The sequence below is a fragment of the Rousettus aegyptiacus genome, unplaced genomic scaffold (genome assembly GCF_014176215.1).
Source record: "Rousettus aegyptiacus isolate mRouAeg1 unplaced genomic scaffold, mRouAeg1.p scaffold_m13_p_1, whole genome shotgun sequence".
Lineage (NCBI taxonomy): Eukaryota > Metazoa > Chordata > Mammalia > Chiroptera > Pteropodidae > Rousettus > Rousettus aegyptiacus.
Genome location: NW_023416284.1, coordinates 111,639,284 through 111,657,123, shown reverse-complemented (window position 1 = coordinate 111,657,123; position 17,840 = coordinate 111,639,284). Strand labels below are relative to the sequence as shown.

Below are 17,840 nucleotides of genomic sequence, written 5' to 3'. Positions count from 1 at the left end.
TAAATTTTTGACTTAGTTTTTTGATTTAATATCATCATGAATTTCACTTGTGAACATGGGTTCAGAGAAAGTACCAAAGGAAAAAGGGGAGAACTTTATTCTGGATTTAATGTCAGGGGAACAAAACATTCTGCTACTATTTTTACTAGAGAAGAATTAGAATATGTCTACATTGATAGAATATCAATAATTTTTCACCTACACACTCTTTCACACCTGTGGCCTTTTTTCCCCAATATCTAATGAACCAGTATGTCTTTTGTTTTCTTCCCAAAGTTTTATAATTAGCGTTAAGGAATCCCATTCATCCCATTGGTTCTTTAAGGAAGGGGTATTCTTGGAGTCTAAAATTCAGCTTCTTCATGAAAAAAACAAAATTAGATGTGAGGAAGATAATTTTTACTCATAACTTACTCTCCCTTTCTCTAAGTATCTTAATTTCTAAATTTCAATGGCATTAGTTAGATCAGTAGAAATCCATGGATTTTTTTACTAACTTTATTCATTCATTAGTGCGTAAAGTATTTAAGATTCTACTCTGTGCCAAGCACTGGTAATGGGAAATATCAGTGTGCAAAAATTTGCAAAGATCTCTCAGCTGATGGAGCTTATGTTCAAACAATTGCAGAAGGGTGGGCAGGAGAGAGGTCAGAGATAAAAATACTGTAGTGGGTGTAAGTATATAAAGCTGCCTCTGTTGGTTTTCTCTTTCTTTTCCACTTCCACTACCAATCTACTAATGTGAGCATTCATCCTTTTACAATTGAATTATTGCAGTGCCTTCCTGCCTTTGTTCTCCCATGCCATGATGTAGAACACTGACAGATTAACCTTCTCAGAGCACCAATTTCAAAACATAATATTCTTACTTAAAATATCCTCAATAAAGAAAGCTCAGACTCTTGAAAATAACATATTCAGGATCTGGTCTAGGTTTTTTTTGCTTTCTGATATAGTTCTGCTCAAGGTGAGGCAGTAATAATTATTATCCCACAATAAACTTTGTTCATCCTCACCTCTATAGCATATCCTGTTTCTTTTTACTGGAACCACTTTTCCTAACTTTATAGCTTTTCTGAATCTTTTTTTTATTTTTAATGTTATTTATTTAGAGATTTAGGTCACAACAAAATTGAAACGAGGGTACAGAGATTTCCCATATACTTTTCTGCCCCTCCCCACATATGCATAGCTTCTTCCATTATTAACATCACTCAGCAGAATGGTACATTTGTTACCAAGAATGAATCTACATTGATGTAGCATAGTCCTTCAAAGTCCATAGTTTAACCTTAGCGTTCATTCTTGGTGTTGTATGTTCTACAGATTTGAATGAATGAATGATGACATATGTTCATTGTTACAATATCCTACAGAGTATTTGCACTGCTCTAGAATACTAATGTTCTGCCTGTTTATTCCCTCCTTACCCCACCCCTGGCAACCACAGATCTTTTTATTGTCTCCATAGTTTGTCTCGTCCATAATGTCTTATAGTTGGACTCATATAGTATGTAGCCTTTTCATATTATTTTTTTTTCCACTTAGTAATGTGAATTTAAAGTTCCTCTAGATGTGGTTCCATAGTGTAGTGGTTAGCATATCTGCTTTACATGCAGAAGGTCCTGGGTTTGTGCCCCAGTGGAGCCAGGGTCCATTGTCTACGGCCATGTCACCCTGAATAAGCCCATTGTCTGATCTCGGAAGCTAAGCATGGTCGGGCCTGGTTAGTACTTGGATGGACACCACCTAGGAAGACCAGGGGTTGTGGGCGTAAAAAATAAAAAATAAGGGATTGTAAAATGACAAGTTCCTTGCAATCTGTGAGGTCAACCAAATGTTGCCTCACCTAAAAAAAAAAGAAGAAAAAAAAAAACATTATTATCGTCTAATCTATACTGAAATTAAGATGATAGATTTTTATTTTCTGAAGTTCTCTACAGTTGAATATCTAAAATGTTACTCCTCAATTCTCTGTAGTTAGATTTCATTTCTAAAAATGAAGATGGGGGTGAGGAGCCATGTATTCTAGTTCCATCTTTGTCCTCAAATAAGTGGCTTTTTACTTAACAGATGCTCAAATTTCATTAATTTTAAAATGAATAAGTTGCACTAAATTGTCTCACAAGGCTTATTCAATCTTAGTGCATTGTGAGAAATATGGATAATTTTGATAATTTAGCAGGATTGAGATAATTTCACTCAGGGGAATTTGCTCTTCATTTGCAGGATAATATGCATAATTTCTATCACAGTATTGTAAAACTTCAGATAATATAATCTGTGACTGTAATTTTCTAAGCAATAAAACATTAAGCATTTGTGCTTATTCTGACAGTCTCCAACACAATGTGTTGTACTGGAATGACCTCTGAAGAACTCCCTGGTTGGGCTTCTCATGTCCCTTTCTCCAAGTTGCCCCTGTGCTTGCTCTCACTGCTTCTCTTTGCTGATCTTCACTGAGTCATCTTTTTGCTACCTGGAGAGTGCTCAGTCATTATCTCCCTTTCTACCTTGTCCTGTTGTTAGTTGAGACCAGAAATGACAGAGGAGAGACTGGCAGGGGCAAAAGGGAAGAGAAGGGTAGGTAAACATTAAGAATATCTCTCATTCAAAATCTACTGATTTTTTGCTAAATTTCAAGGATGCTGATTTTCAGGCAACATTTACATTCTCGTGGCCTCTCTTTAAGAGGTCTGTTCATCAACCCATATATCCTCAGCAGTCTACTTAAATTCCTTAAATTAAAAAATACAGTCTTAGAAAGCAATAGGAAAGTTTTGATATGCCTAGAGTTTACTCTATCTTCTAGTCTTTTCTCTATCTTCTGAACTCTTGTCCCAGTAAATCTGAGATAATTCCTGAATTCTAAATTTCTTTTACCCAATTTGGAATTCTGAGTGAAGTTTTCCATTTATGTAAAATAATAATAATACAGCTTTTGGCAATGTGAAGTTCAGTTTCTTTTAGTTTTTAATACACTAAATTCTGATATTTTTAGCCAATTTTCTGTTAATCAAGAAAACTAATTTTTTAAAGTCAAGACTAAATTTGAATAAGTAGATCCACACTACACAGGACTGCACAATTTATAGAGAAAATAGAACCTGCCTATTTAGTTAGACAGAATTTGTTGGATACATTTCTGTATGTCCTGGAGAAAAGATTGTGACAAGCGTGTACTCTATGATGGCTTGTACCACTGTGATACCTTACTTTTCTGTGAGGTTCAAGAGCTGGCTATTCTATAGTGCTCTCTCAAATGCATGAGATTATATTTAAAACTCTGTATTACTAAGAAAAAAAGTGAGCATATAAAACTACATAAAATAACTTCTTTGATTTTTTCTGTATATCTATATCTATATCTGAATATATATAGCCTTAAAATTTCAAATACCAGTTCTTAAGTCCAACATTCAATTTTTTTAGTTCTCTTTAGTAGTAGTATTCTTTTAGCCTTTATAAAATGTCTAACCTTTATAAAAACTTCAGTTACTAGAAATTTTCAGAAAATTACTATCAGGGTTATAGATCTGTGATCATACACTTTAAATCAACTTATTTACCTCTATGTAAAGGAATCAAACTGTATTTTCTTAGAGTGAATCTCAATGAAAATGTATAGGGGTGATATTTCAGGCACAACGTTTTATATTTATGTTAAAGTATCTTTTTTCCATTAAAAGGATATATAGAAGATTTTATTGTTTATGTGTGATATGATTTCATTATTTGTTGATTCACATCGTTATGTTGAATTGTGGAGACAGTTCAAATATGCAAAAGAGTTGCTTATTTGAAACAAAAATTGTCAGCAGATTATTTTTACCCACCTGGTTAGAAAAATTGCATGTGTTACTTTTTAATTATCTTTTTTGAGTATGGAATACATTACTAGAATAGACATTGAAATGACACAAAGCTCTACTGAAACCTGGTACTTAGCTTTTTTTCAGGCAACTAATGAACTAACCTAAGTTAAATTCTCCTTTACTTATTTTCATTATGATTCATACACACACACACACACACACACACACACACACACACATTCTCATTAAATTTAAAGTTAGTAGTCATATTTCTTTAGGGAATTTATGGACTCCATTATCACCTGCCAGTTCATTCAGAAAGTCCACAGTGGTGGAAAATACTCTCCTTGAGCATTTCCTATTAGAATTATCAATGATAAGAACTTGGCCATTTATCAACACTTCTGTTTTCATTGCCTTTATAAATAGAGATAGCAAACTGGTTGTTAGATTTGGGGATTATTGTAATCAAATAATCTTGACCTGTTATTTTATGGACAAGAAGACAGTGAAACCCAGAAAGATGGCATGTTTATGTTCATGTAAAAAGTCAATACAAACAATGGCTTCATCCAACAATTTTGAAAATATTACATGTCTATTTATAGTAAATGCAGATTAACTTTCCTCTGTTTAAACATTTGTTAAAGGGCAGTTATATCTTTTTTAGTTTGTTAGTTTTCTGTGTTCTCAAATTTGAATTCACAGTGTAGTTTTGTTATATTTTATGTTAATGTTCAAGAACTTCATAATATCAACGAGTCTTGCTAAATTAATTCATTTGAATAGGCAATTTTATCTTTTTCTGTGCCACATTCCCAATTGCTAAAATCTTCCCTGTATCTCTAGAATTTTCCCCTTACTTCTTAGTAAGTTGAATGTGAATGATTGAGGAGGTCTTAATAACCAACCTACAGATATCCAGATGGTGGAAAATCGCTTTTGGGCACACTCTTATTATATTGCTATTAAGATGACTGAGTGATGGAAATTAGGTGCTGTAATCAACTGTTCTCTAAGCCAAATTCATGCAGGTAGAAAAACTGATGGTAGTTTTTTATTTTGGCCTACATCCACACATGTTAAGTACAGCTATGAAAAATCAATCTGGAGATTTTGCTTTTAAGATTTAACTATCAGTAAAATTAGAATCATCTTCCAAAGTGGTTTTTCTGGTAATTACTTGTAAAAAAGAACACTTTACACACATCTAATTCAGATAGAACATGACATTAGTTGGTTACATTTCTTTTAATATTTAAGATTGCTTTTTAAACTTAGTTTAAACTTTTAAAAATGAATACACTTGAATATCTCAAAATGGTGTATAAAGCATACAAACAATGGGAAATGAATGCCATTGGCACGTAAAATTTGCATCACTTTGTAAAAGTTCAATTTAATGAGAATGGTTAACATGCTATTATTCTACAATATTTAAAAAATAAATACGTCCGAGAAACTAATGAGCGAAAAGAATAATATTTGCCAGTATTTTAAGATTGAATATTTATATAGAACTATTAGAACTGCATATCAAAATACATTGCCATTTGCTAAGGTATGCTTTGGTAACAGATGGGAAAGTTGTTATACACTCAAGCACAGAGCTGGCATGTGTTATTCTAATGAAACGATAAACTTCTGAGTTCTAATTTCTAATCCCCAATGACTATTTTCTTTATAGCTTCTCGCATTAAGCACTTCTTCCCACTCTATTTTCTGGTGACATTAACAACCACACAGGAGCAAAGCTGTACTGTATTCAACTTTCCTATTGATTGGTATTGTACTTCTTTGCCTAATTTTGAACTTTTGTCGGCCCTCTTTAGGGGAAAGAAATTTTCTTGTAAAGACTTGTAATTTTATGTAATTGTTAAAATATTATATTTTGTCATAAGTAACACTGTTTACTTTTAAATTTTACTGCCAAAGAGTTTTCAGTAGTTTTTAAAAATAGTGGTTATAATGGAAAAGAGAATAAGAAAGAAAATCAATTTTATAGCCCAACAAAAAAAATCTTAGTTTTATGCTCTTTCAAAAGCATCATGAAACTATTTTTGAGCTATAATTATGATATAGGTCATAAATTTTCTTTGCCTTAAACATATAGGCAGAAATACCACGCATGATAAAACTGAAGAAAACATACATGCCTTTTACAAGTAATTGTTCTTCCTATAGTGCAAAAATATATGAACAGGACAAATGAACAAGAGACTCATGGACGAGTGGTTACCAGAGGGTACGTGGAAGAGGAGAGAGAGAGGAGACAGGGTAAGAGGGGTCAAATATGTGGTGACAGAAAGAAATCTGTGGGAGGGGAACACACAATGCAATATATATATATATGTGCCTTACTGTTAAATCATACACCTGAAACTTACTGGATTTCGTTAACTAATGTCACCATAAAAATAATTAATTAGTTAAACAAACAAACCAAAATTTTAAAAATACATATACATAATGACCTGTATATTTTTCTGCTTTAAATCCATGTCATATGGTAGCTAACACCTCACTAAAATGCACATTTGTTATGTTTATATGATCTTAAAACATGCTGAAAAGAATATTGTGAGTCAGATTAAATAAAATGAATGAAGTCATTGTATGAGATAGTCGATCATTGTAACAATATGAATAATTTAGAACTTAAAATACTCATGCCTCAACAGAATGAAAATTATACAAATAGCAGACTCATATTTCCTCTTCACTAACTTGTTTCTACATAGCAATTTTATGATTTTATCATGAAAATAGTGTTTTTCTCCTCTGGGGATTGGAGTGTTGTAAATAAGGAGGAGGAAAAAGGAATGATTTCCTCTAGAATTCATTCAGCTTTGCTTAGCATTTTACACTAATATGTTTTAGAGACTACAATTACCTTTTTAAAAAAGTATAAATTTGAATGTAGAAGGCAAAAAGAATTGCTATATTATATATTGAATTTGAATAGGCAATCAAAATCTGACTTGATAACAGTTACATTGTTTTCCATTAGAAACTTCCCTTTTTCTCTGGCAGTTTTAACATTTTATACAATGAGATAAACATACGACTGCGATTTGCTCACCAGTCAAGCAGTGAGTGAAACAGTTGGTATTTCCTCTGATATTAGAAACCACTACAAGTGTAGGGAGTATCTACGACTGGCAAAACTCTGTGAGAAAAGGTCAATGGTGTCAATCTCTCCATCTGCGAAACAAACCCCAATAATTAGCTGATCTCAGAACCTACTTTATTTGTAGATACAGAACTATCAGATACTCCAATTTATAGCTGATTGCAAAACTCAGCTGTAAGATTTAAAATAAATATCTCAACCTTGTGTGTTTCCATTTCTGTGCAGCAGATGTACATTTATGCAGTGTTATACATTACAACATATTTTCATCTGTTTGTCGTGAATTGAATCAACGTGTGTTTTTAAAGTGATTATGAATGTGATCACAGGACTCTCTTGGCCCACCAAATAGAATGTTCAAGGAACGCAGTTTGGGGAGTTCAGACAATCAAATCTTTAAACTAGTCACCCAAGGAAATTTTACTTTGGAGGTAGAGGGATGAAATTCTATTTATTTAAAAAGGTATGATAGCCCCAAGATATTTGACTTCAAGACATTTTAGAATGGTAACAATAACCCCAATAGTTAGCATATAGCAGTTATTTTACTATATTTTGTAAAATAAGTCTGCAAACCTACTATTTTACATTATCACTCATCCTGCTAACAACTCTGTAAGACAAATTATTATTATTATCATTATTTGTTGTTGTTATCGTTGTTATCTCTGAAATTTTTAGCACATTTTCTTGTTCACCTAGCTATTAATTGACAAAGTCAGTAATCTAAAGCCTGTCCTTTTCCAAATTTTAGGTAGTTTCTCCTTAGCTATATGTGTCAACCAGACACTTCTGGAAAAAGCAGTAGATGATGAGTACTAAGGAAGATAGTGCTGGTGAATGAAGTCAGAAAACAGAAACTTGTTTGAAACCCTTTCCCACTTATTTATGCACATGAGAAGTGACTTAAAAAAAAAAAAAAGATAAAAATCCAGGAAAATGGCATCTAGTCTGTGGCCCATTTGTTTTTCTTTATTTAAAGCTTTTCTTTCTAGACAACATCCTTCACTCTCTTTGCTCTGATTCCCACCTGCTTGCTGACAACACCATAAAATCTTGCTTCAAATTCTCTCCTGAATTTCAAACCCATAGACTCTGTGCCCATCCTACCTGATTTCAAAGATCTCCAGGCCAATAATCCCAAATCCCAGCTGCCTCACAGAACCTCTCACATATAATACCTGAGTTTGCTGCAGCCCCTTAAGTGCAGTGATTCAGACTTGAGCACTCATCTGGGAGCACCACTCCTCCTTGGTTTAGTATTTTCAGATTTGTACTCCAAATATACACTTGCTTGCTGCCCATCTCGCAGCATGTTATGCAGTTACTACCTCAGGAGAAAATTCTACACTTTTTCAGTCCACTGTCTTTCTAAAACATTCACACTCGACTTAAAAAACCTTGGCAACACCTTCGCCCACAAGATCAGTTTCTTGCTCTTACGAATGGTGCTTTCACAATCTTCTTCCAAACTACCTTACCAAGCCGAGTTCCTGCTCCATCTAAGCTCACCCACTCATACACCACCATCCAGCAATGATGAACACTTCTTACATAGTTCTTTAAAAAATAAATTGTCTCTTTGCACATATGAGTCTTTCTGTCATGCTCTTTGCTTCTTTTCTGTCACTCAGGATTTAGTCCACGTTACTTCCTTCTTTTACTGTAGTTCCTGTATGCTGTTGGACCTCCCTCTGTAAACCTGTGGTACTCTTATATAACACCAAAGTACTTTTTACAATTATTTATAATCCAATTCCTGTTTAATTATAGATATGTCATTTAACCTGTGTCAGTTTTTGCATTCTTAAAATGGCAATAATATACTACCTACTTTATAGATATGTGAAGATTGGAGATATAATACATGCAACAGAATGCCTAGCACACAGCAAGTGCTTAATAAATGTCTGAAGTAATACTAACATGCTCATCTCTATTAGAAGTTTTATTACTCCACAAAACTACTAATTTCTTGAAGAAAAGGTAATATTTATCTTTGTACTGCAAGAGATTCCTTTATTGCTGGCACACAGTATATGTCCAATATATTTTTACAAAGTAGTGAATTATTCCTCAACAATTCTATGGCACTAATTTTGAGTCTTGCTTTATCTTTCCAGAAAGTGCGCATTATTTGAGTATTGATGTAAACTTGATAATATCACTTAAGTAGTGACTTAAAAGTGTGCAAACCACTGCACACAATACATACCCTATAAAACAGAACATCTCAATTTTTCTGACTTTTGTTGGAAATCAGTGATCACTCTTTTAGCAAGCTAATTTTGTGAGTTCTAATGTCAACCAATTCTGTTACAAGGCTAGATGTTGTTTCAGGCACCACATTATAAAAAAGATGCTCATTTAAGTGAAAGAATTAAATGGCTTAACATTAGTGTTAACTGTTTTAAACTCAAGCCCATATTATGCCCTTGATATAATTAATCTTTCCCATAATGTCTGACCACCCTACCCAGTTACCAGTATGGAGCTAAGGAGAGTGGTCTGATGGCAATTAGAAAAACGATGAGTGGCTATTGAATACATAGAGAGTCTCCACCTGGTTTGGCTTTATTTCCATGTGCCTGATTTGTCTGGGTACCATGCTGCTAGGCTACAATAAACAGTTTATTGTGTCATAACTGCTCTGCCTTCATCCGCCATGGTCCTTCATCCTGCACACAGGCTATCCTCAGCACAGCAGACCTAGTGATCCTTTTAAAGCATACATATCATAGTACTTCTCTATTTAAAACTTTCCAGTGATTCCCAGTTTAGTCAGAGTAAAAGCCAAAGGCTGCTCCAGCCACGCTGGCCTCACCGATATTTTACAGACACAGCAGGCATAGACGGTCCCACCACAAAACCTCTGCCTTTGCCTTTTCCGCTTCCCACAAAGCCCTTCATCCAGATCTCTTCATTCGCCCTGTGAGTCTCAGCTCACGAGTAACCTCATGAAGCCATTTCTGATTTTACCCTATTTAAAAATTGAAATCCCTACCACCCTCTTGGAATCCTTTTTCCTTTCTCTGTGTTATTTTTTAATATAACACATACCTCACATTTTACTTATACAGCACATATCACATATTTAAGATTCCACATACTACATCAAAACACATTATTTATTTCACTTTTTAATTTGTCGTCTATCACTCGCAACATGAAATTTTTAGCTCACTTCAGGCAAGAACATTTGTCAGTTTACTTCACTCGGCTCTTGTGCTGATACATTATAGACTCTCAATAAATATTAAATGATATTGATAAGTAAAAAAAGGAAATGTAAGTATAATTAATCTTAACTATCATGTCCCACGTTTTGTTATGTATTTCTGTACAATCACTAGTAATAATGATTAAATGTATAATAATTAACATATGTTTAGCTACTTAGAATTAATAAATTAATGAACTAATAAATTCTAAATTGAATAAAATCTAAAATAAATAATAAATAGAATGAGAATATTTATATAACCTTAGTTTTTGCCATTATTTTAATGTAACCCAAAGTCTCAAATTTTATGAGACTAGATAATTTCATCTTGCTAAACATTTATCTATATATTAATAAAAATAAATATAGTAAAGATATAAAATCTGAAGATCAATGTTAGACTTCAAAAAATTATACTGTTCATCACAGTTTAAGGATTAATAGTCATAATATAAAATGTCTACATATTTAAAATCAACTTTAATGTAGTATAATTGATTTAAAAAAAATTGTACCTATTTAAAGTGGAAGTTTGATATGTTGGCATATGTATGCATCTGTGAAATAGTCACTACACTCAAAATAATGAATATCTCCACCCCCTAAAGTTTTCTTACAGCCCTTTGTAAAAATCTATTTCAGCTATCCCCATGGCCTACTTACTGTCCCTAACATGACAGTATAGATTAGGTTGCATTAAATAAATAAAACAATTTGAGGGGAATTGACCGCTTAACAACATTGTGTCTTCTAACACATGACATGGTATATCTCTCCATTTATTTGTTTTCTTTAATTTCTCTCAGCAAAGTTTTATAAATTTCAATGTACAGGTCTTTCACATCTTTTGCAAGATTATTTCATATTTTTGATGCTACTGTAAAGGGTATGTTTTTGTGTTTTCAATTTCTAATTATTTGTTGCTATGACATAGAAATACAGTTTATTTTTCTATATGTAGTTTATATCTTACAGCATTCCCGAATTCACTCATTCATGGCTCCTATTAACTTTCTAGTAAATTCAATTAGATTCCTTACATAGATGAATATGTCATCTGCGAACAAAGGCAGTTTAACTCTTTTCATTCCAATATGCATGAATTTTATCTTTTTTTTGCCCTGTTCATTAGTCAGAACCTCCAGTATAGCACTGAATCGAGGTGGTACAAGCTGACTTGCCCTTTCCCCAGTCTTAGGATAATTCAGTCTTTCATCACTAATATGATAATTAGTTGTCAGTTTTTCTTAGGCCGTTTTTGTCAGGTTAAGCAAGTTTGCTTCTATTTCTTCTATGCTCCTGAGGTTTTATTTTTTTAAATTATTTTTTGGTCAGACAAATATTCCATATTCTTCAAATTTCTGAAAGAGTTTGTGGAGAATTAGTATTTCTTTTGTAAATGTTTGGTAAATTTTATAAATGAAGACATTCAAGTTTGGATTTTTCTTTGTTTCAAGATTTTTTACTATAAATTCAATATCTTTAATGGAAAATAAAATTCTATGTGAGTTACCTATTATCTGTATCATCTTAAGTGAATTTTGGTAGCTTTCGTGTTTCAAAGAGTTTGTACTTTATCTGAGTTGTTTAATTTTTTGATATCAATTTGGTCATAATATCCCCATTCTCTTTAACATCTGCATACTCTGTAGTGATATTACCTCTCCTTTTCCTGATATTAGTAATTCATGACTTCTCTTTTCTGTTCATTTTTCTCTAATTCTTATTTATCTTTGGTGTTCATTTTGGATATTATCTATTGCTGTGTCTTCAAATTCATTCATCCTTTTTTCTTCAGTGTCTAATCTGTCATGATTCTATCTAGTATATTTTCATTTCAGACATTCTAATTTTCACCTCTGGAAATTCAATTTAGGCCTCCCACCCCATGTCTACTTATCTGTTTCATTAAATGGAATACAGTTTATAAAAACTATTTTAATATCTTTGACAGCTAATTCTAATATTTTTATCCATTCTGGATCTGTTTCAATTCATTAATTTTTTCTCATGATTATTGATCATATTTTACTTTTCTTTGTTTGTCTGGTAATTTAAGATTGATTGCTAGACATTATAATTCTTACCTTATTAAGTGCTGAATTTTTTTATTACTGTAAGTATTCATCAACTTTATTCTAGAATGTTGTTAAGTTACATGTAAACTGATTCTATCACGTCTTTTCAAATTTATTAGGCAAGGTCAGAGAACTGTTTAATCTAGGGCTTATTATTTTCCACCATTGACAAAAGACCCTTCTGAGCACTATACCCAATGTCCGATAAATTAAGTTTTCTAGTGTGACCTCCACTTCTGGTCCTGTGTGGACGATGTGGACTATTTCTTCTAGTTTTCTGTATTTTTTTTCTTGGACCCAGGAGGTTCGCATTTACACAGGCACTGAAGAGGACTATGTTGAATACTCGAACGGGATCCTCTTCGATTTTCAGAGTTGTTTATTTTTGCAGCTCTTTATTACTCTTTCCTGGGAGCTCTAGCAAACAGGGACTTCTTGGACTCTCAAAAACATCTCTACACCTGAGGAAGTTTTTGGGCTCTGTCTGGATTATTACTCCCTGTATCATGGCTTGAAGGCTTTCTCAAGACAGTTATCATAGAACTTAACCTCATTTGTTTCCCATCACTCAAGGATCTATTCTTGGCTGCCTAAAGTCCAATGCTTTGAAGCTATTGACATTTTTAAAATTATTATTACTTTTTTTACTTTTTTTCCCAGATAGGAGGGTAAATCTGTTCCCAGTAATTTCATCTTGGTTTAAAACAGAAGTCCCTCCAAGTAGATACTTAAAAATTAGGAATAACCCAATAGAAGAATAAATAGGCTCTTCAGAAAGTTGGCAATCCAAATGGCTAACAAAAAAAGTATTTATCATGAGTTATAATTTTTTCATTGTTAGAAAATTTGTGGGGAATAAGCATTTTACTATCCTTTTGATAATAATATGAATAATATGAACCATTTGGAAAGTATGAAGATATGTATTTTTTAAAAAAATCTGCTGTCTATGGCCATGCCACCGTGAGCAAGCCTGATCCCATCTGATCTCAAAAGCTAAGCAGGGTCAGGCCTGGTTAGTACTTGGATGAGAGACCACCTAAGGAGACCAGGCGTTGTAGGCTTAAAAGATAAAATAAATAAATAAATAAATAAATAAGGGATTGTAAGCTGACGAGACCCTTGCAGTCTGTGAGGTCAACCAAGGGTTGCCTTGCCTAAAATAAACAAACAAATTTTTTAAAAAATTAAAAAATTAAAAGAATAAAAACATCTACACATCATTTACAATAGTATCTTTTCAGAAACTATAACCTCAGGATAAAAAGGAATCATAATAGAGTGATAATTATAGCATTGTAGTCACAAAGCAATGGATAACTCTCAAACATCCATAAATAGAAGAATGGTCAAATGTACTAACAAGTTACACATATATGGAAAACTAATTAGTTAGTAAAAAGAATGAATTCTGTCTCATTGACCTTCACAAGGAGTGGCCATTACATATTGTTCAGTTAAAAGAGAAATATGCCAAGCAAGATGAATAATATAATCATTTTTGAGAGGAAGGAAGGAAGAAAGGAAGAATAAAAGGATAAACGCCATCCTAGTTTTTGAGGGTGCGTTGGAGAAGTGTAATGGAAATTTTAATAATTTTTTAATTATCTGTCTTTGATCACATTACTTATACTAAGCAAGTATTACTTTAAAAATTAAGAGTAAAATTTAAAATTTCATAACAATTTAAAAATCCCAGTCTACGGCCATGCCACCCTGAACAAACCCGATCCCATCTGATCTCGGAAGCTAAACAGGGTTGGGCCTGATTTGTACTTGGGATAGGAGATTACCTAGGAAGACCAGGTGCTGTAGACATAAAAAGTAAAAAATAAAGGATTGTAAACTGACAAGGTCTTTCCAATCTGTGAGGTAAACCAAGGGTTGCCTCGCCAAATACATACATACATACATACATACATACATACATACATACATATATACATACATAAAAATAAAAATCCTAGGAATGTTGCCAACCAGTGTCGAAGTAATTTGCTAAAATATTCACATACATATTGAAAGAAAATCAATAAAGAAGGCCACTTAATGTCTGTATGATGAAACTTGGAAAGTTAATAGAATATACTGTTTATCTAGGATTGCAAAAAAAGTTCATTAGTAAATAAATGCTAAAAGAACACTTGGTGATAGGGACACTTTAACATTTATTATGAAAATAAGACAGTGGAAAATACAGGAACATTTAAAAATACTCTAACATATCCTGTAGCTTTAAGCTATGTTGCTCATTGCCCAAGGATAATACCATGCAATTTAAAATGAGATCCCTGATTCAAACTAATGAACTGATATTTTGTGTTTTCCTTGTTTATACATCTCTCCTAAATGAATCGTATATTCTTTTTTAAAAAACTTCTTTGCCTTTTTAATTTTCTTTTTTATTCAAAAACATATCTTATTTTGAAATGGGTAATACCCCTTCCCCTAATAACTGTTTTGGTTTATGTTGACCTTTTATTCATTTTTGCTTTTATGGAGTGATTTGCATGAGTCTTCTATTTCATCATAAGTATTTCACTTTCTCCCCAGCTGCATTTCTGCAAACCCTTCTATTAAATGCCAGTGTTTTTGTTTTATTTGTATTCTGTAGACTTTCATATTATACTAATGATATTATGATCACTGAGTCGAAATATGATCTGGCTGCAGACTTCTTTTAGGATTGGATCTTTTCCAGATACTCAGTTGAAAATAGTTTCAGATTTGACTTTTGATTAAATGTACTGTATGAAGTAGCAGCCCTAAACAGATTCATGACTATGAATCTTCCTGAATTCAAATCAGTGTTTGCCCTATAACACATTTTCACCCAAAGCCTTAACTTTTTCAAAAATATATATCCTAAAACAAATTTCTCATATTTTATCATTTACTGTAGTTTGAAGATATTTCATTATTTTAGAAAAATATGGGATAGGATGTACTTACATATACATAACACTTTGGAATTCCCTTTTAAGCTAAAATTCTTCAAAGAAATACAATAAAGTGGATACAACAGACTTACCTTATCATTTCAAATAGGTGGTATGTCAAAATAGAGGACTCTGTAAACTGCCTGGGGAAAATAATAGCTAACATTTATCATGTGCCCAGCATGCACTAGACACCATCTTAGCAATTTACATATGTTAATTTATTTAATCCCGAAAGTCTTACCCTTTTGTTTATTCCTATTATTAATCCCATTTTATAGATAAGAAAATTTAGGCCCCTAAGGCTTAATGTTTTAAATTAAGCCACACAGATAATAAATGTCAATGCCTGAATCTGACTCCGGCAGTGGGACCAGGCATTCATAATTGCTACCTGACATCCTCTCTCCAGAGTCCAATACGGTAATACATTAATGTAATTTCTTTTTTGCTCACAGTTTTAAAATTTAACTCTTCTGAAAATTGGCATGGCGCCCAAAATTGTTTTATCCTGAAATTAAAAACCTAAATGCTACCATTGTACAGTAATGCTACAATCAGGTTTTTATCTTTTTAAAGCTCTTAGTATCTTGTATGATTTTTTTGAGTAGAAATTGATTTTTGCTTCCACTCAAAACACACAAAAAGAGATTTTCTCACACTACTCTCAGAATTATAGAAGGGGAGAGAAACGTACTAAAGTGATATTTCACTCCAGGTCTCCCTGAAAGACCCAGACATAGGGCCCCACACGGAGAATACCAAACTTTTAGCTCCCACAGAGAGAAGAAGATGGGTCTTCTCTTCTTATTTCTTAAGTAGGCCAATGGTTTTCAGAATTCGGAAAAGTGTGATAGTTCGGTGGTTGTTCCTTTTAGATTTTAAGTCACAGTGAACATGGCCAGAAATAATTCAAAGTGAAGAAATTAGACAAAAGACTACTTTTTAAAAGGGAGGCACTACATGAAAGATCGTATTGTAGTCATGTATCTACAAATAGAAATTATGCAAAAACTAGCCAATACATAAAAGCTAAAAAAAAAAAAAAACCTTATGTGCTAGCTGCCTTACACGAATAATTTTGATATAACAGTTTCATCTCTTCACATTGTGCATTTAGATGTCATCAAGCTTTGTACAGTCGATTTCCAATGTACCGACAAATGACTATACTACCATTTATTGCCCATTTTGTTTTAATGTAAGTTACTCAGCCTCATTTATCTGTGCCCTGAGTCACACTTCCGTTGCTCTTGCTAATCCTTTCCTGACTTTTTTAGATGCCTTTTGAATTTTTAAAAAATTTTGCACAATCACATATTCCAAATAAACCCCAGGCTGCTGAGTGTTCTGCTTTTCCATTTACCTGGTCCTTGCCCTCAGTTTTCATTCTGTTTTTAATTTTATGCAGCACACATGTAAATGTACATGTGTGAGATAATATGTTACCTGGAAGCTCACAGTATAGTTTGAGTTGTCTTCAAATATTCAGAAGTTCATTCATTCATTCATTCAGTCGTTTATTTATTTATAAATAATAAAATAGTAGATAGAAGAAAGGTGAGTTGTATACTACACAGACAGAATTCAAACTAGAGCTTAGAATTCCTCTCTCCAGACCTACAAAGTAGCCTATCCAATTTCTACAATTACCTGTATCATTTGCTTACCTGGGCCAATCTATTAGTCAGACAACTAATATGCATACATTTTACACATATGTCAAACACACTCTTACACCACCAACAAGAAACACCACAGTCAAAAACAGCAGCAGCAATACCAACTTATCAACAAGGTACTATGATAATCTTTGATTTCCTTTTCTGTTTTTTAGAAGAGCACAATGATTAGGATGGATAGCCCCTGTCTAGCCCATAATAACATATGTAGAGTAAGGGAGTTGGAGCTCCGATTCAGAAATCTATGCTATTTTGATTTCAGCATGCTTAATTTCCGAATAGGTCTAGGCTGACAGAATCTCAGAACAAGAGGACAATGAAATAGGAACAATTTAACTGGCATAATGATGAGAAATATAAGACATTTAAAATGTTTTCTACCATTAAATCCCTGCTTGTGACTTGCTTTCCATTCATCATTTAACCTCTGAGTCTGTAAATGAGAGTGATAATCCTCCAACCCTTTATCATTCACTGAGGTGCAATAAAGATGAATTCAGTATGATCATGATGCACATAGGGCTCCTTGGAGATCTTCAGTGCATATGGAGGAGGCTTGAGCAGCCTTCTCCCTCCGATGATGAGCACCATTATCCAGCACCGTAATTTTTTAAGCTTGCATAGGTTATTTCAACTTGATAAAAATAGTGTTTATTTCATGGCATCATGCAATCAAAATAATATCCTAATTAATCTTTTTAAATACACTTTACTTTAGGGCAGTTTTAGATTCACAACAAAATTGAGAACAAGGTACAGAGATTTCCCATGTATTGTCAGCCCTCACACATGCATAGATTCCCCCATTATCAACATTCCCCATCAGAGTGGTGCATTTATTACAGTTGATGCGCCAATATTGCCACAGCAATATCACCCAAAGTCCACAGTTTGCATTAGAGTTCACTCTTGGTGTTGTACATTCTGTGGGTTTTGACAAATATATAGTGACATGTATTGCTCTAGACCA

At 33.1% G+C, this 17,840-nt stretch overlaps 1 protein-coding gene and 2 pseudogenes across 24 annotated transcripts in view; all 3 read left to right on the top strand.

Moving 5' to 3' along the window:
* Nucleotides 1–17,840, top strand: part of KHDRBS2 (KH RNA binding domain containing, signal transduction associated 2) — a 507,385-nt gene that overhangs the window by 277,012 nt on the left and 212,533 nt on the right. The gene's annotated exons all lie outside the window — the stretch shown is intronic.
* On the top strand, nucleotides 13,195–13,313 carry LOC118605143 (annotated as a pseudogene).
* LOC118606870 lies at nucleotides 13,948–14,067 on the top strand (annotated as a pseudogene).